The sequence below is a fragment of the Rhyacophila brunnea genome, unplaced genomic scaffold, assembly GCF_057557595.1.
Source record: "Rhyacophila brunnea isolate RB1 unplaced genomic scaffold, BYU_Rbru_1.0 scaffold_2, whole genome shotgun sequence".
Classification (NCBI taxonomy): Eukaryota; Metazoa; Arthropoda; class Insecta; order Trichoptera; family Rhyacophilidae; genus Rhyacophila; species Rhyacophila brunnea.
This window is the reverse complement of record NW_028232859.1, coordinates 19,792,982-19,816,665: the sequence shown is the minus strand read 5'-3', so window position 1 is coordinate 19,816,665 and position 23,684 is coordinate 19,792,982.

Here is a 23,684-nt window from a genome sequence, read left to right as displayed (position 1 = left end):
TATTTTATACTTACCATTAATTACTCGTATTTACAGTACACTCTCTAACAAATTCATATACAAATAAATATCAATTTAATGCTTATTATAGAATATAGATGGACCGGACCGTTAATGTGAGTTGACGGAATCTTTTTTTTCATCAACAGAGCGGTATCTACAAGTCGTTTATTTATTATATGAAAAAAAGTAACACTGAAGGTAGGTAGGTACTTACGCCCAAACGGTGGTCTTGTCTATAGAAAAAAGGTAGATAATGGACCCACACACGTCTCGCAGTGTTATTATTACACGCCGTTTACCAAATTCAATTACGACCGCAGTCGCCGTGACGTGTGACGGGGCACAGGTTGTGCAATGGTCACCCAGGACCGATATAGGACATTATTATGCCAAAATATATTTATCTTAGTATTATGAAGATTGTCTTCTTCTTCTTCTTTAGCCATATCCGACCCTTAATTGGTGCATATGAACACCACGCGGCGCCTCCAAGAATCCCTGTCGCTCTCCAGTCTTGTTGCTTCATTCCAGGTCAAACCAGCATCCCGTCCGCCGTATACACTCTGTAGATAGTATTTAGCGGCCTTCCAGGATGCCGGAATTTGGTCGGCTTGAAGAACAGGCAAGCCAGGTTAAGGTTATCTCCTGACATCCGCAGCACGTGGCCGAGCCAGGTCCAATGTCGCCTCTTCACTTTCAGCGCGATGAGAGGCTGCTTGGTGCGTTCTCTAATCTCATGTTGCTCCTAAAGTCATACCTCACCGCACATCCATTATTCGTCGCAAACATCTGTTTTCGAAGTTCAGTATACGGTTGCTCTGAGCCTTCATAAGGTGCCATTATTCGCTACCGTAAAGCAGCACCGTCAGAATGCAAGCGTCAAATAGGCGGCATTTGGTTTTGATCGAGTACAATCATGATTCCCAGACATCCCGCATGGAGTTGAATGTTGCTCCAGCCATTCCCATTCGGATAGCAAGCTCTTTGAAGATGGTGGTAGATATTTTTTATTATCCGCTGCAAACGTGGAGAAAAATAGTCACCCTGGTCGGGTGAGCGTCATCTCGTGTCCACACTGGCAACAAGTTGCTGGCAACCTCATTAAATTTTACGATAATTATCATAATTATCGTAAAATCTAACGAGGTTGCCATGCAACTTGTTGCCAGTATGGACCCTGCATTACGTATCCACCCAACCAGTGTTTTACCAATTAAGCCACTGGGGTCATACCTCATTACCACGAAACTAACTAGAAGTTTTACATCTTGAAATGCTTATCAAATTGTGAATTTTTAGTTATCAGCCTTAAGTTGTGCTACAAACTATCAATTATTAAGTGTCTTAATTAATAACCGACGGCCGGATATCTCCGAAGCATTGATATACTACTGGATGAATCATATGCTTCTTAAAATGACGCCCGATTTTCAGCGAGTCGGCCTTTGTTAAAACTTACTGAGTAAGCCCGGTCTAGCTTGCATCTTACTCTAACTAATAGTCAGCGCATGACGATTTGCTCTGTCTGTTTTGCGTTGCAGCCACCTTTAGGTTCACTATTCCAAGAACGCAAATTTAGTTTTACAGCCAGGGCAATACGGGTGAAATTCGGGAATCCATGTTAACGGTCTTAACGCATTATACCTACAAGGAAATATTATAAGACGATATTCGTTATATCTTTTGTGGTACATTTTTAAAATGACACTTGTATGGGAATTGCTCATCTAGTAGTATATCAATGCTCCGAAGTTTGATTATAATGTAGGTGCCTACTATTTAGATGCACTTGCTAATAATTATTTTTATTCAACAAATAATTCACAAGATTCATTTTACCTACGTTAAATTCAATGTAACATTTTTGATATTGATATATAATAAAAAAAAAATAGGTAGGTATATAACATATTAATATCTATTAATATAATTGTGCAATTGTATGCTTTTTCACATAGGTAACAAAGTTTCCATATTTATCATGAAATTGGTGTTTTCGATCAATATACCTACCAACCATCAAGATGAAATTTTGGGTATTTTAAGTTCTTCTGCTTGCCCTGTACTAATACTATCAGAAAGAAAATTGCTAGGGTGACCTACGAAGTGTAAAATGTGATGTAGGTAGATTAGAATACATTTGCAGGAAGCTGTATTTTAGGATAGGCAGGTATATAATATACTTATATAGAAATAAATTTTATTGCGGGATGTTAAATAAATAATAATTTTGTTATTAAAATTAGATATTCCTATTTATACGTTTAGTTTTATTTATTTTCTAAAAAACAGGTCAAATAGTTGTCAGGTATTGAGTATTTCATTTCAAATCAATTCATATGCAGGTACCTACTACCCTGCTGGTGCAAATTGAAACGAGAGAATTTTTCATAGAATTCGTTAATTGCATGGCTAACCTTAATAATATAATAATGTTGCATTTATATTTTCATTTTTATAATAATTGCAGATCCGTCCAACTCGGGGTCGTTTGTGCCCGTTGACCAATTTCGGCCACATGACGCGCGCATAATGAATTTCTTTTATGAACATCATAAAGTGATCACTTCGAAGGTAATGCATATGATTAGCGTAGTAAACGTGCCGTGATGCGGTTTTTTTAAACCATGAATATATGTACCTATTTACGTAAATACTGCTGAAGAGAAAGAAGCCTTGTAACGTATTTGAGAGGTACATACATATATTTGTAAAATAATGATATTCAGGGGTAGCCAACCTGGTCCCTACCGCCCACTAGTGGCCGTTTCAGCTTTCATGGTGGGCGGTAGGGGTTTTAAAAACATTCACAAAAACTCTGTTTTATACTGTTGACTAACCCTCATATAGATATTATGCGCGCACCGAATAGGGAGGTTTTTGGTGTCTAACTCCCCCCCCCCCCAAGTATCGAAAAATAAGTCGAATGAAATTAATACTACTTATTATTAATCCCAACCTCATGACTGATGATTGTGATCCGGATGATTTCACTATAGTCTTCTCAAATGCCAACTCGGCATTCTACAATATGCAAGGCCTGTCGGTGGGAGACCTGTGGCACTGCACTCATCAATGTCTGCAACAATCTGAGGCATCCTAATGTTTGGTTTAATAATATTCTGATGCGACATGTCTAAACGACAAGACAGCGCGGACGGGACAGATTATGCTAATAACTATGACTATTAAGCTACGCGCATTTGATAACCACTTGTCGATGTGACGGGTCGCAATAACTCGTATATGAACACCGCATTATTATTTCATAGTTATTACTGCGTAGACTAGGTTCTCATCGCCATATTCATAGTGTGGAGTGTATGGGTATGTTGAATGTACACAAAATAGTGTAGGTGCCCGCGGTTGAAGCAATGAGAAGCTATACGTAGCTGGTGGGCACATTCAATAATTGAGAAGAGTCAGCGTGCTGTTTGTGTTTTGATTTTATAGCCTAAAGTAATAAAGCGAACCCTGCTTTAAAACTGATTTTTCATTTTCTTTAATTGTGTTTATTTATTTGGTTAGTGAAAAACTGATATGATTGCGAGCTCCTCGTGTTGAATAACATAAAAAATACATTATATTGTCATGTGTAAATAACATGACATTATAATGTTGTATTTTTATGTTTTTCGAATTAAAAATTTCTACTTCATGTGAAAACTAATTTTACTTCTAATATTGTCATCCAAAACCAAGCTTATACCACACCCTTATATGGAAAATCTCAACTATATCAGAATTCAGAACAGTCAACGAGATGAATCTTAATTTTTAATATGCACCCTTATCGTACATGTTAGCAAAAAGTAACTAAGCTTTTTAGTCTATATAATATGAACGTCAATATACAATATCTACCCGTATTTCAATGTTGGTAGTGTTCGCGTTTGAGTGTACCTGCTTATGCAAGAATGAACTTTTCATAAATATAATATGTAGCCTGTAGGAATTTATGAGCAGTTCATTTTTTCAGATACCTACTGGTTCTATTAGTAAATCAGTGACATACATTTAGTCCTAGATAGTACTTAAAGCATAATGAAAATAAAAACTACCTTTTCTACATATTATTATGTCTAGCATTTGTTTTAATATCATACCTAATAAATTTTAATGATTTCTCCATAAACTACAATATAGTTTTTTATGGTCTTATATCATAATCTGCCTTAGGTATACTTAGTAGAAGCCTACGTATTAAATTATTATTATTATCCGATGTAACTCTTAGAGAATTGAATGTTAACAGTATGCATAGTATACATTTTCATTTTTGTTTTCCTTAGCCATAATTGGTTAACAACAAACACAAATATTAATTTGAAAAACTTACGAAACACCAGATCATAATAAGAACGTAGGTACATGTTGACATACATAGCTTGTTTTGGTTTCTAAAAACATTGATTTTTATTTTTCATTTAGGCGTCAAAATCAATTAACGATTTTCACGGGCGTTATCCATTTACAATTTTGGTTACCATTCAGTTAAAATTAACAATGTGTAATTCAAGTTGGGACATAATGTACATTGATGATTATCGTTAGATTTGCGGCCTGTCGCCGCCCACTTCCACTTCCATGCGCCGCCTATGGCTAAATCCTACACGAACTCGAAGCATTTCGCTGCGGAAATCATGAACAACTGAAGTGCATTATGTGTGAAAAAAATAAAATAATAATATGTAAAATGATTTTCAAAAAGTTCAAAAACACATACTATACAGGATAACGGATGATAGTATAAAATTAATATAACTTTCTTTTCCTAATAATTCAAAACGTTTTATTAAAAAGAAAAGTGGATATTTTTGCGCCTCCAACAAAACATTTCAGAGGCGTTATCTTTGTCGTCCAAGTCAACAATAAAGAAAGATGGAGAAAGCCAGAATAGTCCAGATTAATTTTTGTCCAATTTCATTGCTTCAAGTGCTTTTCCACATTTTGTTCAAGCCTGCCATTGCTCCCTTTTTGATTGTAATAACTCACTAAAATGCGTTTTTATAAACTCCGATATCTGGCGGTCAATTAAGCCGGCTCTCACATCTAAACTCGTCCATCTGCCGCACAGCCCATAAATCAAAACTTATAGGAAACGTTGGTCCGATGTTGCATATGAAGACGATCGCGCGTATCCTCTCGAAACGTAGACATGTATGGGATGCGGTGAACAGCGAGACGGTATAGGAACGACCAATTTGTAGCGTGTGCGTATGCAGTACTGGCAGTTTCGACTCTCAGCCCGAGATGCATGCGATTTATTGATAGCAGCACTAGATGTTTTTTTCAAAGTAAAAAGTCGCATTCCACCAATGTGTGGAGCTCCATTTAGTAATGTGTGTTTTGTCAATAACGATGATGTCACGCCGACGTATTCGACACGTTGACGATACGAGTTTAGATGTACGAACCGGCTAAGAGTTAGCTTAAATTTAATATGCAACGATTTAGTTACATTTTATGTCATGGTAATAAACCTTCACCTGAATGGTTTTTTTTCCAGTCAGCCATTTCCGAGGTCACACGAAAGTCGCCAGCAACGGCTACAGATATCAAAAAAGCCATCGATGAGTGAGGGAAGGTGATAATTACATATTGTCGTCACTTGCCACTCATGCGAGGTCGCAGATAAATAGGTTAATAATAAGTAAGTAAATTAATTTACAATCTTAATTAATGTAAGTACTACATCTATATATTCGCCCCAGTAGAAAGCTCAAAGAAAATAAGGTGGCATTAAGGAAATCTAGAGGGGCGACAGTAGAAAAATTGTATCAATAAAAATCCGAAGGAATCTAGAGATGACACCACTTGAGATGCGATTTACTACTCAAATGTCACCCGTATAGACGGTTAAATTAGAGTCGCTTATGCATGTAATAATATGGATGCAGCTTTATATTTCATGTACGATGTACGTAGTCCATGGTTAAGTTAACTAAATAGAATTGTCTGTGATTTCCGATTTTGCAAAAATTTTCGGTCTATCGCGGCGATCCCATCCCTATCCGAAATTCTTGAGATGCAATTTTAGGCTTGAAGACCCGTATAAATGAAAAAACTAGAGTCGCTTGCGCATGCACTAGTCTCGTTCCCGCTTTTTATTCCATGAATCTGGCATCTCCGGAAGTTGACCAAAATGGCGTTTTGGTTAAAGTTAAGATTTTAGTTAAAAAGTATGGGGGGCACTAGATTTTTTTTAAATCTCAAATTGGGCGGTGGTCAAAATAAGTTTGAGAACCTGTGTTCTAACCTATGAATAACTTGTCTTATACTCGCCAAAAAAATCTTTTTTATATATTAAGTTAGCACTCTCGATATAATATTATGTAATAATTAATTGTAATTTAAAAATACCTTTTATATAGTAAGACTAATTAACCATCTGCGGTGTTGTTATTTTTTATATACTTTGTGTAACTATAAATATGACATCAACTTTTTATAAATAATTAATGGTTTGCCTAGTAAGTGGCGACCAATATGCCAAGGGGGTTAATCATTTTTTTTTAATATAGTGAGACAAGATGTACTAACACGTAGTAAAACCTGCACACTTTTGTAACTCATTTCCGATCCATTCAATTATGAACAATGACCAATCCGCGGTTACACTTAGTTCTATTGAATACATTTTCTTTTTTGTGTTTTCTTTCCAATAAATGCTTTGTTACCAATTCTTTAAAAGTTTCACTTCGTCCGCTCACATTGTGGGTTGTAATTTGCAATAGACAATAAATTATTTTAATTATTTAATTATTATCATTTAGTTAATTTTGTGGTCAACGTTTTACGTACTTACGCAGTACTGTGTTAAATTAATGATGTCTAACAATACAATTTTAATAAGTAAAATGACATACGGTTTGCCTAATCACAACTTTTTTTTTTAAATAGAAGTTTACAAAACTTTGACTTGTGTAACAAAAGTTAATTAATCAATGTCCAAATGACAATTATATTCGTAGTAACTTAGCTAAGTAGCTACAGTAAGTAAGTAACATTACTTAGTCAGCGCTATTCCTTTATATGATTTTTTATAAAATATGAGTAAGTAAATTTGTAGTGAGTTTTCATGAAAAAAATTAAGTCAATGCATTAAACATAATTATTTTCTGTAGAAAAATACAGTTTAAAAGAAATCCTGGCAACATTGTCAGTCTTTATATATTTGTAACTAGGGATCCCGAGCTATTTTCGATATCTATGAATCCCGGGATTGATAAACATAATCCCGGGATTTCGGGATTGATTTTTTTATCAATTTTTATGGAAAATAAAATAAAAACGAAAATATAATAGAAAAAATACTTTTAATAAAAAATAGCTACATTAGAAATAAACTGAGTTCGAATGAAGTTTGATTTGTACCCATGTGTAGGTTGCCGATTCATATTATTTTTCACATAAATTATTAAAAATTAAAAAGATTGGAAAAAAAACAATGCTTCGCACTTTTAACAAAGTAATTCCACCATGATATCATACGTTTTACCGCAGTTTCATATTTGGCTGACCAATTAGATAGATTTATGAAGCGAAAAGGCCATAAGTACACCATGATTACTTGCTTTAGTATTTTAAATCTCGCTAATCCATTCATTATGTATTTACTATCAGAAACAGCAATCTCCTATTAAATTCACATTATTATTTTTATTACAATATTATTTACTCCATTAAACTTGTGTATTTCCAAGATTGAACGTATACAATATTAACAATAAATGTCCTAAATAGTATAAATTATATTAGATTTATTTTTGACCGATTTTATCAATGTTATTTGTAAATGTAAAATTTTTATATTAACAATGGAAAAAATGCCAATCCCGGGACCAGTCCCGGGATCCCGGGATTGTCAAATTGTAATCCCGAAATCCCGGGATCAGAATTTTGGCTCGGGATTGGATTCCCTATTTGTAACGTAACACTCAATGCGCGTATTATCTGCTAGAGCTAGAGGTTTTTTTTTATAAGAGTGCCTCCTCCGGTCAATTGTCATTGATTTATTATATGTTTACTAAATTTGCATAGATCTTATAGGTACATGATTCCTGACAATACGCCGGGCAATCGGGACCGTTTATTGGTCAGCTTATTGGTATTAGGCGCTTATTATGGAGCGGTTTTGAGCCATCGAGATTTTCTGTAGGTAAGTATGTACGTACCAAAGTATTCAAAGAAACATGTATAGGTACCTACTTAGTCTAATTTGGATTTGTTTTATTAATATTTAGAAGGTATACGATACAGGTTACATTAATCCGCGTATTGACGAGGCAGAGACAGTACCCTCTTCGTAGTGAAAGTTCTTTTTTATTTGACCATAGATTACCATTTTAAGTATACTATCAGAAAAAAACACAAATTGTTTAATTTGGATATGTTGTATTAATATTTATTGGGTATACGGTAAACGTTATATTATGAGTGCGCGTGTTGACGAGACGGCAGGATGATGCCACAAGTAAGAAAAATTATATGAAATAATTACAAGATAAAAAGAACTTTTTATATACAATGTTTTTAAATTTTCTGTTTAATCATATAAACTTGACAATTCTATGTATTAATAAATACTTTTTTTTGTACTTGATAGAAATAGATACTGAATAAATATTATAGAATACTAAAATGTCATTTTGACATTTCATATTGATTTCCATAGTAACGCACGTATATATTAATAATTTAGTTGCTAGGACCATCTCCTTAGGAACCAATAATAGTATTTTACTTTTTACAGATTTCTTCCGAAATAACTTTTCATACAAAACAGAATTAACTGAAAATGAATTCAAATCTACTTAAAGATGGCTAAAAGTATTAAAAGAATCTATTGGCATATGATTGGCATCGTGTTCTGATATATTCTAAAAGTTTCAATTGTCTATCTAGTCGAGAAGTTAGTTGAAAATCGTTTGCAAGATTTGTATTGAATAAACAACCACCGGACAAACAAGAATACGAGGTAAAAAAAACGTGGTAAAATAAAAAAAATCCTCATTCATTTCAACCGGTAGGTACCTGTTTCGAATAAATGAATTATATATTATGTAAAATACACAACGTATCCAGTTCTACTGGCGTGTGATTTATAGTATTCAATACGTAGATAGGTATCTATGTCGTTTTTGATTTTAGGTGTCAAGACGAGCGTCAGGTCGCATGTCAAGCTTATGTCAGATTGGACATCGGTTCAAGTTAGATTATGTAAATAATAATAATTATTATTCTGACAGCAGTACAAATCTAACAACCCCTAAAGAAAGGAAAGGAAATGCAATAACAGTTTCCCTGCACTTTGTTTTGATTTTACTCGTGAGCGTGGCGGACTGGTAATGAAGGCAGTGCTCGAAATGGAAAATTTTACGAACAGGAACGCTCAATAATTTTTCAAAAATGTGCAATATTAGATATAATATCTGTAATATAAAAAAATATCTTAGTTTTACATAATGTACTTTATAAAACATTTTCCTCATCACCTTCGCCCGAATCAGTTGTTTGTAACATAAAAAATATATCATAATATAAGTTTACGAAATCGTTTACTAAAAAATACATCATTCATAATAATAATAATTATACAAATAAGTATACCTAAATGTAAGTATATGAATCTAATTGGAGTAGGAAACATAAAAATATATGAAATAATGGACAAACCAATACAATTGTCCATTTGTTTCGTCAGTAGTTTGAATAAAAACATGTAAATAAGTGTAAATGGAAAAATGAGTAAAGATACTTTATCGTTATTGATTTTTAGGTTTTCACCACGTGTACTTCTTCCTTCTTTCCTCGATATCATATAATATCTCTTGATAATGGCCTCTGCAACAAGCCCGAAACGTCGAGCAAAGAATGAAGAATTGAAAACACAAAAATCAATAACGATAAGGTATCTTATCTTCAAGTCTCAAACAGAAGATAAGTACATTGGTTAAACCAAGTTACATGCTACTTTATTTAAAGCTAGTACCTAAATTGGAAATATTTTGATTAAACAATTTTTTAATCACATCAAAATCCATCATGTACGAAAAAGTAGGAGCATGGTTCATAATAAATTAATTTAATAAAATTAAGTACTTATTGAATACACCAGTTTTACGAATGTAGCATTCATTATTAAATATGCATAATTTTAAACAACCCCAGACTAGAAAAGAATATTCAAATATTTACACCATGTGGGCATGTGGGATAATTTATTCTAATAGGTTTCTGATGTTGTTGAAACTATTAATTATTGTGTAAGTAAATTCCCATTGGATTCCTCTATGATTTTATTTAAATGTATGCTACCTCTTTTATTTCGTCAACATCTATCGCATGAGTTTTCGCAATGTATTATTTGCTCAATGCAATCTATATGTTATGTATTATATAATATATAGGTGCATATGAGGGTGAGAAAAAACACGTCACACAGTGATGTTCCTAAACAAAATGCCGCGTCAATTTTTCTACAGTATTTTAAATCTCCCTATGATGACTCAAATACCTCTGTAATAAGGAATCACTTCTATGAATATATAACAAAAAATACCTTTGCGATAATAGGTATATGAAATTAATAACTAATACATAATATTTATTCGCTTTTTATGTTACTAGGTATAAGATAGAGTTTAGACACTTACCCAAATCACCGGAGTGTAAGGTCCTATTCGATACCCAACTTCTATAGGGAAACAACTCGAAATACATTGTTCTAAGATTTCGTCGTTACCACTTGGCAATACCTACACAGTTTTGTTATTTTTACTCATTTGTACTCTGCTATTATTGTACAGTAGGTACCTATATAAAAATCCTTAGTACTATCATAGTACCACTATGTTTGTGGTTTGCATAGTATGCGACAAGTTTCTCCAATCACAAGACAAACAATAATTCAAAACACCAACAAAAACTCACAATCAAGACACAATAATTAATATAGTACCTACTTGATTTAGGTGGGTGTGTACTTTTTTATAATTATTATGGTTTTATAAATAAATATTACGACGATGTAAACGACCACGACCACGACCTCTTGTTAGTCGAGGATTGCTGTTTAAACTAATATTTTGTAAGAAAATTTATTCTTTCAAAGCCCTCAAATCAAAAATTACATGTGCTATTAGTTATTGTTTATAAAACCTTTTTTTGAGACAAAAAAATCACTTCCTTACGTAACATTTCTGTGGATTTGGAAGCAATAAATCTTCAGCGACAATATTTTTTTCAATGCACAATAGGTAGGATTCATTGTATTATTATTGAATAGTAAACAGCTTTGCTACGTAGAAGTTTTGTGAAACAAAAAATATGAACTAAGTAGATACCTACCTATATTGATTTAATGATTTATTTCAAAGGACCGTATTACCTACTATGGTTATTTTAATATCCTCAACAATATATTTTTTCCATTAGCTTTATTTTCTGTATAACATGAAGGATAGGTAAAGAGTTTAGGTAGGTACCTACCTACGAGTATTTTTTCATTGCGAAGTATTTCTGCCGAACTAAAACCGAAATAAAAAATAAGAGTAGGTACCTAGCTCAGCATGATATGGGTAATACTATGAACGTTTAAATTTGTTCGTCCCCCCTGATGAAGATGCCCATACACGCAAAAATTGTACAGAGACCACTGACATTTTAATTTACTTGCACAATAGCGTTATTAAACCTCCTCGGTTGTATATAGCTCCATACCGATGGGAAGACACCTTGTTGGTTGCATACCATCTAATATCAACAGGTCGACTAATGAACGGCCTCGATTGTCTTATGATGTATTGTGAAAACTATGAATGCGTCAAGCCTACCTAGTACCTAAAGTTAGCTATCCTATATTTTACGCAATCGTCAATCGGACAGTTATTGTTTTTTTTCTTCCATCCATTTCTCTCCCGTTTCATTCCATAAAATATTGTGACTTCCACTCCCGTATTGATTACAAATTTAATGTACTCAAAATCATAACTGTTTGGGAACCCGCGATTTACACTCTTACCCAAGTCAGCTAAGCCCTGTGGTTCATACCAAAGGGTCTAAAATCCAAGCCTTGGTAGATACCTACACAGAGGTAATTTATTTATTCATAAAACATTAATTAACAAATGAATTATTTTTCACAATGCCTATGTAGATATTTCATGTGTTTTAATTGAAAATCAAAAAAAGGGTGCGTAATAATTTAACGTTATTATCGATATTAGTAGTAGGTACCTACCCTAAATAAATGATGTATTTTGTGATTTTGTCTGCAAGCAAAAAAAACTTGTTGAATAGCACTGAAGAATAGAATAATATACTATTATCTCATATTGTCTTAAAGAAAACGGAAGAGAGCAATACAGTCATGTAAGGGTGCTTTCTTCAATAAAAACTGTATTTTTTATTATCAGGCATGGGTTGTCTAGAAATGCATTGTTAGGAAAAAATATACCTAGATGCATTTCTAAGAAATTTGCCTTACTGTGGCACACATTTGTATCGACATGTACGAATTATTAAAAATCAGGGGTAGTCAACAAGTAAAATCATTGTTTAATAAAAAGATTTTTTTTTTTTTAAATACGAGTATATTTATATACCAATTCATATTCCTCAATTTCAACACAATCTGAACCGGAACGCTATATTAAATATTCTGATGAGGCTCGAGAATTTTACGAGACATCTCGCTATCAGGATTCCACGAGAAGGAACGGTAGATTCGAGGAATCCACGAGACGGAACGGAATTGTCAACGAATTCACGAACCGGAACGGCGCTCCGGGGCGTTCCGCTCCATTCCGAGCGCTGAATGAAGGAAAAGTCGCGGGAGGGAGGCTTTCGTGAATAAATATTTATATGGACTCGAAGCCCATTAGGCACGCACTGGTTTACCTCAAAGCACGTCCACACTATCAACTTGACACGTTTGTCTGGAAAAAACATTGTCGGTTTAGTACACAACAACAATTTGTTTTCATTTAGAAAATAATCATGTTATTCTTGGACTTAACTATTGGCAATAATACGGGTATATTATATCTACTTACTCTATCGAGAAACTATCTTATGCGGTAGTTGTGTCAAACTAGTTTTTATATGCTTCACTATGAATGTGTTGCTTGCTATAGGAATAAATAATTGACGAGCAGCTTTGTTAATGACGTTATGAATTATTAACAAAAAAAAGCAATCTTATTACTGCCTGATAATTCTATTATCTATTTCTTCTTATTATCGTGTCACTATCAGGGAGATCTTAACTTTATAAAGCGGCACTCGTATCAATCACGGAGGTTCTTAATAATTCATTTAGTGCTAACACCGCGACTGGCGCGTTTGGAGTTGTTGGCCATTAGATTTACTTATCGATTTTGTAAATCGATGTCTCCGCCGAATCTTAAGGGTACATTGGTACGACCGCGTTACAAACACCCGAGTTCGTGAGCAGACACAACAGCCTTCGGTGATTGAAGTTATCACGAAGAGACGCTTTACGTGGCTGGGACACGTATTCCGGATACCACCAAAGAGTGCGACACTTCGTACCCTTGTGGCACAGCCTCAAGAGTTCCGTCACCGTGGCCGGACCTCCCTCACCCTGCAGCGGACGACACGTTTGGGAATGCTGTACTTTGTCCTCTCATAATATGGCCGCGATACTGTACCCTTCTGGTTTTGATACTATGCATAACAGTTTTTTTCCTATTGGTATTTTTAATCTAATCGATTTTGATTAGACCATAATTTCTTCTTTAGAAAATTAATATTATCGGATGAAGATGGTTAATGAAATTTTAACTGAGATTCTAATCGATTTAAGCTTTGTACTATTTATTCTGTTTGCGTATTTTTTGTAGCAATGACTCAATTAAATACGCAAATCAATTAAAATATATTGTTTAAGTAATTAATATGTCATTTGTGTACATAAGATTAAATTATTAACCAGTTAATAACTAATATTATGTTAGTTGGTATCTAATCCAATATATTATTTAGTAAAATTAACATGGTACATACAAAAATTATTAACACTGTAGCTTTACCTTTTGTAAGTAGTTAGGTAAGAAGGTAAGTACATACATATGATCTGCCTAACTAAAGCGATACTGCATCTGTGAATAAATTGCTTACAGGAATGCTGAAATAGGTAGAATCGAAATGATTTGCTTTGTTTTCAGTGGCTATTTACTAACTCTATACGTTGCATATAATTACTTAAAACTGTTTTGTATACAGTTTAAAAATCGTACAATGCTTCCATTTAAGGTTGATTAAACAATGCCTTCATTTTAAGTAATCCATACTCATTTTAACTACCAGAAAAACATTACATATTAAAGATGAAATAAATAATATCATTTTAGAAAACAATCCAAAACGTACAAACATGAATGTTTTCATGCGTTTCTTTCTGTTCTATTGTAAGCCATTAAAATATTTTGCCATTATATATAATTATTTCCCGATCTTCGTCATCAATTAGTCTCCGATAGATTTTTATTTGTAATTTAAAATTATTCATTCCCAGTTACTTTTAATTGTAGACCTGTGATTTTTTTTAAATTTTGGAATAATTAATCTGTTCGATTATTAGTAGGTACGTGAGGCTCGCCGAAAAAAAATCTTAATTCAATGCTCTGATGCACGACCACGATGACAGATTCATATGGTTCGGTATCAATTTTCTTCAAGAAATTCCATGCGGAGTCTAAATCTGATATATCTTCACTCCCGAATGTGCCATCACTGATCAACACCTTTCAGACGAGCTTTAAAAAGTCTCACATGCGATTTCATCAGCAACGTCCCTACGTAAAGTGCCGTCCTTAAGCAGACGTAAAATGCCGTCTCCTTTCATTTTTGGTGTCAAATTGTATGCAAAACTGTTAGATGTATACTTCCCATGTAATCATCAGAAACTAGCAAATGCAACCAAAATCCGGAAAAAATAACGTAGGTCCGCACAATAACCAAGTTACCTTAAGAAACCTAATTCTAAACAGCGGTGGTTTAAGGTACGTGGAGGTTTGAGGCGCTGAAAAGTATGAATACCACCTTGTGATTTTTTTAAACTAACATGTGTGTATTTTCTAACGAAGCGATCGCATCTTCTGCTTCATGAAAAATCGCCACTGCTTTCAAAAGTTGTAATGACCGAGTCTTCATTTGCCGCCCTCAAGCAACGCGTGACACGTCACTAGATTTTATTATCACTAAAATTATATATAATATTTTAGTTTTGAATAATAATACAAATCTACAGTCCAACTTAAATAAGAACAATTCGTATAAAAAATCGTACAAAATTTCAGTGATGAGATTTTGTATTTTACATCGATTAATTGGTAGGTAGGTAGTTGCCATTTCTTTTGTCAATAAAAACTGCAAACATATGAGTATGATGGTTCACCAGCACTGTAAACGTCTGTAGAAGTGAACAAAACTAGACGACGGAGAGAACGTCATCCGCAAAAGGTGTACACGTGCAGGTTGCGAATGCTAGTTAATATTAAGTAGGCGGTTTAGTAGGGCGGTAAAGGCGCCCACATAGTCGGGCGGTTACACGTGCCTAATGACTCTGGCGAGGGATCTCTTTGTATTTTTAATCTCTGCACGGAAGTCTTTGGCGCTACAACATGCAATAAATGAGTGGTTATCAACAGTTAAATGACCATTAAAAACTATAAAATCACTACACAATAAACGGAAAAAACGTTATTTAATAAAAGATGTGTTGTATTATTTTATCGCTTAACATTTTTATTGCTTACAGGTAAAAAAAAATACCGATACCCAGGTTGATACTTGATTGTCATATTAAAATCAGTGGATACGGCACGGCTACTTTGATTAAGCTAGACTCAATAATGCATAATGTTGCAGTTATACGTCTTTGTTTAACGCGTTCCGCGGAGTCTCCATGTAATCTGACATACTATGACCTGTGCGTCTATTTCTTCGGCTATCGACGGCAGTTTATCATATTTATGTATTGAGGCGGTTAATTGTTACAATAAGTTAGCCGTCTAAATTGTCAAAAAGTGCTAAATTTTAACAGCCGTTCTATTGGCTGTGTTAACTTTTAGAGCGAGATAGACAGTTTTGACAGTTTAGACGGCTAACTTATTCTAACAATAATTATAATACCTCAATACATAGATATGGTAAACTAACGCCGATAGCCGCCTTGTGTATGATTAGATCTACTGAGAATTATTAAATTATGTTAGGTATAATTTATTTTTATTACTACAGTAGACTGTGTAGTGAAATAGTAGTAATAATTTTATTGTAACCTCACCGGGATCGATCCCTTCACCAGCGCCTTTTTTCTAACTTAATTCTTATATTTGTCGTAATATGAGCGTTTTTATGTAAATATTCATAGCTATTTATCTCCTAATCACCTTATGCAGATATACCTACTGGTAATTGTTTTATGAAGGCAGTATGCATAATACATAGGCCCTCAAAGTTCAGTGCGTTAGGCGCTAACCATTCACCAGGGGACAACATATTTATGTATTTTTCTCAAAGTTTGGGTGTTTGTGATTGTTTCTCTTCTATTATTTATTAAACTACTGTTTCACTACGCTGCTGTCATTAGGTCTCATGGCCCGTTGTAGTGTAAAAAATAATATAGATGTATGAATATATTATAATATGTAGGTATAAATACCTAAATCGGTAAACAATCTTCGTAGAAACCTAATAGTTAGTATATCTAAGTGTTTTAGTCGGATTACAATTAACATAAATAGATATCTACCTACCTACTATAGTTTTCAATCTTAAAATCACGGGATTTTACTCGATTTATTGATCCTAAGATACAAACATACTTTGATTTTAAAAGCTGGGATTCCAGTACCTATTTAAAAAAAAAATTACGGTACATCTGAAATAAACTGTTTTTGAGAACTAATAAATGATAAATTTAAAAAATAAGAAAAAGTCTGATGTTTAATTAATAAAAATAACCTATGTAAAAATATTAATCACTAAACTTTTTATAGCTACTTCACAAATAATTTTTTTCATTATTTTATTGGAAATTATATCACTCTGTTTTAATAAATAATTAAGTTTTAAATTGTATACATTATATTATTACCATGACAAAAGACCATTACAAAGCATTTTAGTAGTAAATCAATGATGAATCAATTATTTTAATCACCAGATTAAATGTGTTTTTCAAAGGTTCTGAAATTTTATATTTTGTTTTGGTAAAATATCTCTGAAAAAATGTTAAATAATTACCTATATGTAGTTAGGTAGGCTCACAGTTTTTGTATTCAGATAACCACTTCGTCTTTGCAAAGTGCACAATGTTTTAAATAAAATTATGCAAATTGAATTTACGACCCCATATTTTGCTGAAAACGTGGGCTACTTACCGAAAACACTGCACCAAATAGCGCCTACCTACTTTCACAAATCGTTTCAGTGGCGTGGGTACATACACTGAATGAATCCAAATATTTTAAAATTTAGACAATATGTAAGTTTATATTATGTTCATTTTTATCTACATGTACGTACGGCCAAATATGGTACATATCTAGAAAGATAAACATTAGTTTTTATATACATTAACTTTATGTTTGTTGCCTTATGTAAGTAAATTGATGACCCACTGCTGTGGCTGTCCATATAATTATCTTCGTTTGTTACATATACCATAAATTCTTTTAATTTTTTTGTAATTTCCATGTGCTCTTCTCTTCTCGGCACTTTACATTAAAGTAAATTCTTTAAACTCAGTCAGAGCTCACTTAGAGCGTAGCGACCTTAGTCTTGGGTATCTGCTCCCAGGACATTCCCAGTCATACATTAAATAGATGCTTTACATCGCCACTGTAGGGTCCCGTGATACGCTCGATTAAGACCGAGTGTGATGCGGGGCGGGTTTGTTTTGGAGGGATTAATTTCAATGTGATGGCGTAGCTCCAAAGCTGAGAGTGCGGGATCAGAGCCGAAAAATAATCTCTCAAAAATTACGTGTAATTTTTTTAAAAGAATTTAATTATTTCTGAGAAAATAGTGTTTATTTAATATAACTAGCACTTTGTGGAGGCCCATATAATGTATGGTCCGTTTTAGCGGTAATTTACTTCTTTACATAGTTATTACTCTTTGCTTTCCGACGAATGTGTGTAACAAAAAATAAAAAAAATCACTTTCCAATATTTTTAGTCGTAAAAAAACTTATCAACAGGCCAATAATTGTATATCTCTGTCATACCAATCTACAAACTTAACAGCCCACATAATCATATTATTTAAAACTTTAACTGCCTTTTGTAAACCAAATGTTACATATAGATATGATAAACAGAAATCACCCAAATCGTAGTTAAGTTTTTATCGGTTAGTATCACTACGCCTTTGGTCCTTCTAAGTACCTACCAATAGTACAAGGTGGAATCCTAAAAACAGATCGTAAATTTTGCTTAGTGTGGCCAGCCTGTCAAATGAGCTCAGGTAGGCGGTGTTTTCCGCCCTGAGGTGCTTCCGGTTTCCCGGCTGCCTGAGCAAGTGGGCGGCTGAGAAGCAAAAAGCTTATGGAAATGCTTGTAATTTTCAATGGACTCATTTTCAAACTGCAAGCTGTTTTTCTATTGTGCTTCATGTTTGTTTTGATTTAGTGCTGCTACGAGTACGTTATGTACTCAATTTTGGAGGAAAATATAAATCAGTAAGATAGATGCTATAAAAACATACATTGAATAAATTAAACACGGAAATGCCACATCTTCATATTAAGGAAATGGTTATGTTATTTTAGTTTCCATCAAACTTTTCCCCGTTTTATGTTGCCTATTATCTTATAGAAATAAGTATATTTATCCATTTCAAAGATGTTTGAAGAAGGAAAATATAAAAGATGGTTTATTTAGAAATCGTTGATTATCTATTAACTACCCAATATACTTAGTAATATGCCGTCAATTAAATTATGTTAATAACGGCGGTTGAAATTAACGAGAACCCAAAAGACCAGTCGGTAGGCATTAAAACTTTTACACACTTTTCCATAAAGCCGCGTTGACACGATCCAAGTACAATTGGACCGAGTGCCATCCAAGTACACTTGTATGAGACATCTTCATACTAATTATTCCTATCCAAGCTACTTGGATCGCGTCCTACTCATCCAAGTGTACTTGGACCGTGTAAACGCGGCTTAATAAAAACAAACTAACGTAAAACACATATTTTAAGAAATTCGTTAGTAATTAATATTGGGAACCTACCTATATCATTATAAATTTTTAAATTTTATAAAATCACAGTAATCGATTAAGTTAATTTGCTCCCTTCACCTTTGTGGAGTGTAGAATAATTGTAAGCTTACACCTATTGTAATTTAAATAATTAATCCGCGAATATTTGAATAGAATTAAAAAAATATATTGCATATGCTTTGGTGCCTTCATGATGGTAGTAGATACAAGACTTCAACGTGTGAGAAATAATCAATCCATTGTCGTCACGTCATTCAGACGCTTAGGCCGTTTAAAAAAACGTGAACGAACAAATGACGCCCAATTATCAAGATTAAAAGAAATCTGTAAAAGGCTCGGCTATGAGTTATGACTGGAAATGAAAGAGCCACCGACAGGCGTAAGACACTAATTATATTTATCAACTGATATCGTAGTCAAGTCAAGTTAACATTTTAACACGATTACTTTGTATCTACCTATATAATATTATCATCGTCGAAAACTTTTAGCCTTCGGGGCGATTCACGACATTTGGTCAAATTGGCTTGCTGTACGAATTAAGAACTTAAGTAGCATTTTTTGACATACGATTTGAAACTTAAAGAATTAAACATTAATTCGAAATAAAAATTAAAAAATAATTACGGAAAGTACTAAATTCATTATATTTAGTTTTTGTAACTTTCTGGCAAGATAACTAACTACCTCCAGTAAAATTCGAGGATTATTTAAAGCAAAAATAAGCAACTGATTTCATTATATTAGATAATAAGTAGATAACCATCGTATATTAGAGTATTTTCAATTTCAATAATCTTGATTTGGTTCCTTAACCAACATAAGATAACATAATGTAATTAAACTGATAATCGGTCAGTATTAAGGATTACAATAGCGGACAGAATTTATAATTACAGGAATAGTATTTTCTAATCCCCGGATTAAACTGAATGCAGTAAACTGTTTTCACAATTTTGTAAAAACAACATTCACTTTATAGACTGATGATGTAGTAATTTAGTACTTACATAATGTCGTGGGGTTGCTGGTTGGTAAGTAGATAATTATTTAGGCATTTAGAGGTAACAACGGATTATGTGTCTATATATAAATATGTATGCTAAAAAATAATCATCCGTTTTTCCATCCATCAAAAGGTCATCCGATATATAGATTACCAACTTTTGGAAGTAACCCCCACGAATAAGTATATACAGTGATTATATATTTTTTGTTATAAATATGGGGCATTATTATTTATGCGTTAATTAAAAAAATACAATTTTACATACAGAGCAAGCACAAAAAAAAAAACTACTAGAATTCCCATTATTTCCTTATAAAATGGTTTGTCATAAAAAAAAACGATTTAGATTAATGTCGACAGTTATGCTTTCCATCCGGATGGTTTTCGACCACAGAACAGATAATAAATAGAATACCAATAGGCTATATTCAATACGCCGCACGGTGAAGCAGGCTTTTGAATGTGTGAGTGTCCTACGAAAATGAAGCAGGCATTATGCACATGCAATAGTGTGTGTAATACACCAACATTAAATGAGCGTAAATGTATAAACCGAGAGCAGTTTTCAGTATTCGACGTTAAACGTATTCTAGACACGTGTGTAAGTTTAACCCGGATTCATCCTAACTCGAGTCGGTTACCTGCTATCGCCTTACCCGTTATGTATTTCAGTTCCCATTATTTCTGAGTTCCCTTTTTTCGACCAAAAAATCTCGGCCAAAATCAAGATCAACAAAAATTAACTACGGATTTCAAAATAAAGGACAAAAGTAGTTTTGTCAAAATAAAATATGTAAGTATAATATTTAAATGATACCACGTTCTTACCTACATTTTTCTTAATCCTATAATCCAACAAAAGTAATAACATTCATATTAGATATGTTCATTTTAAATGACACTTGTTTTTTTAGCCAAATTATGTAATTTTTTCAAACATCATAGAGCTCGACAACGACAAATAGTATCGCAATATGACTATCGTCCGTGCATTGCGAACTATTACTTATCCAAATCCCCGCACCTCAAGTGATAACTATCGATCTCTAACGAATCAAATTTTAAGATCACAACATAAGTAACAAGTAGAACCATAGGTTGCAAAACATTAGTCGGTATAAAGTTATAATGATACCTACCAATTAATATAAATCCAACTTAAGTAAGTATAACATTTATATTTATAAAAATACTTATCTTACAAAAATATCGTATTGTGAGTCAACCATTTGTTATACAGATGAAGAGCTTTTAAGTATTATTGACACACGAGCTTAAAGCGAGTTTTGTGTAAGTCATGCACGCAAAGCACACCGTTCAAGGAATAATGACACTAATCGACTCGGTTAATTGGGTTGTTTATACTTCGCCCCACCATCTGACTCACCTTATCACGGTACAGGTTTGTATGAAATTTATGACTTTAGTAGTTATTAATAATTATATTAGATAATCTGTTTCGATCTTGAGCGAGATGTCTCTTTCGTGTAATGGCGTGGCCTTAATTGAAACAATCGAGCTGATAATTCCAATACAAAATAGGTAACATAGTAAATTTATTGCTATTAACTCTACAGCATTAATTAATATGTTAGATTTAGTATCAGTATGTAGAATGTTTATACTTTTTGGAGTTTTGTGACACTTGTGTCATCAATATCAATATCCAATGTGCCAACACAAACGTTTGTATATATTAATTTTTTACATAATCTGACACAACTCACACAACACCTCAAAAAACTTTTTTGGACCATGTTCGATTCTAAGAAGGTCATAATATGGTGGTCCACAGAGTAGAAGCTTGTATTAACAGATTTCTGTTTTTAAGATAAATGTATGTTAGCCACTATTGTTCAACCTATTAAGTCCATACTCTGTTTCCAAACACACATTGAAAAACAATATGTGTATTTTACAAACCCAGGATTTGAACCTTGGACTCATATCATTATAAACTGACGCGTTAGCCGCTCGACCGCCATTGCCGTAATATTAATGATGTTTCTTTCTACTAGACATTAGAAAAAAGTATTTTTACCAAATGGGACTAGAACCTGTATGCATCGGATTCCGGGAAATGTGGTTTGTCATAAGCGACTTTTAACTCATCTTAACTTATACGTCTAATGTATTATTTAAAATTCCGTTAATATTGGAAACCATATTTTGTAATTTTTGAAACAAGGTTTTAACAATTAATAATTAGGTATATATTATATATTTTCCTTGATTCCTAGTCAGTGTCCAAATTTTTATAAATTTTAGTTTTAACGTATTGAACTTTCTAATAATATTTTGAATACCCGATAAAAAAAGATTTACATTCTTTAATCCTCGGGGGGTTTTAATTATGATTATCCAAGTCAACTGGAAGGCGTTGACGCTAAATCTTTCAGGATGGAGAAAGTTTTTGTAATGAGCCAAACTCTGACAATTGTTTTAGTGCCAGAAATGATGATGATACTATTACACATCCAACATATCTATACAATAATTAAGTAGGTACTTACGTAGATACTCAATGAATAGGTGCTTTAATAATCAAAATCTTGTTGAAGTATGCACTGTTAAAAGGTACTTATCAAATTAATAAGAGTTCACAATAAAATAGGCAGGTTTATTCATAGCTCGGTAATTTTTCCGCCGATTAATCATGCAGACAATGTACGGAGATGAGAGTACAATGCACAGAGGTGTACAGATATTTTTCTATAAGCAGTAAGAACTAAAACTTTGCTTTTAAAAAATAAAGTTAGCTAAATTAAAATGGGGTAGGGGAGATTTTGATAGAAACAAGGCTAGATTTATTGCATTTTTATTTACCTAAAAGTCCGTGCCTAAGTTATAATTTTTTGAATGGATGAAATCAGAAAGATTGTTATTTCATTTGTAATCCTTTAAATTAATTCAATCAATATGTACATTTTTAATCCGCTCCTTTAAAGTGTTTCACTATTTTTCTATGGATTGCCGTTAAAATTGGTAGAAAAAAATCCTTGCGAAAATGTTTAATTAAAACCGTGCTTTATCACACGTGTGCTGTACCTGTATATTATTATTTTGTATTATATTAAGGGAGTCATGCTCAGCGTAGGTCAACGTGGAGCTTTTATTGCATTTTCAAAGCATGATCCTGGATATTCCTTAAACGTTATAGATAATCTATTTATATAATTTTGAAGCCTTATTATCCTGTATATTTATTTTAAACATTTGATGACTGCATAAAGTATTTTTAATAAATAAAATAGTATTTTTTAAACCTCTCGCTCTAATGTTTTAGCATGTGCAGTGGTGTTAAGATTTTTTACATTTATTCATTTTTAAACGCATTTATAAAACCATTAGTATAATTTATGTCGACATTATTATAATATGCATTAAAATTAAAACATTAAAAGCTC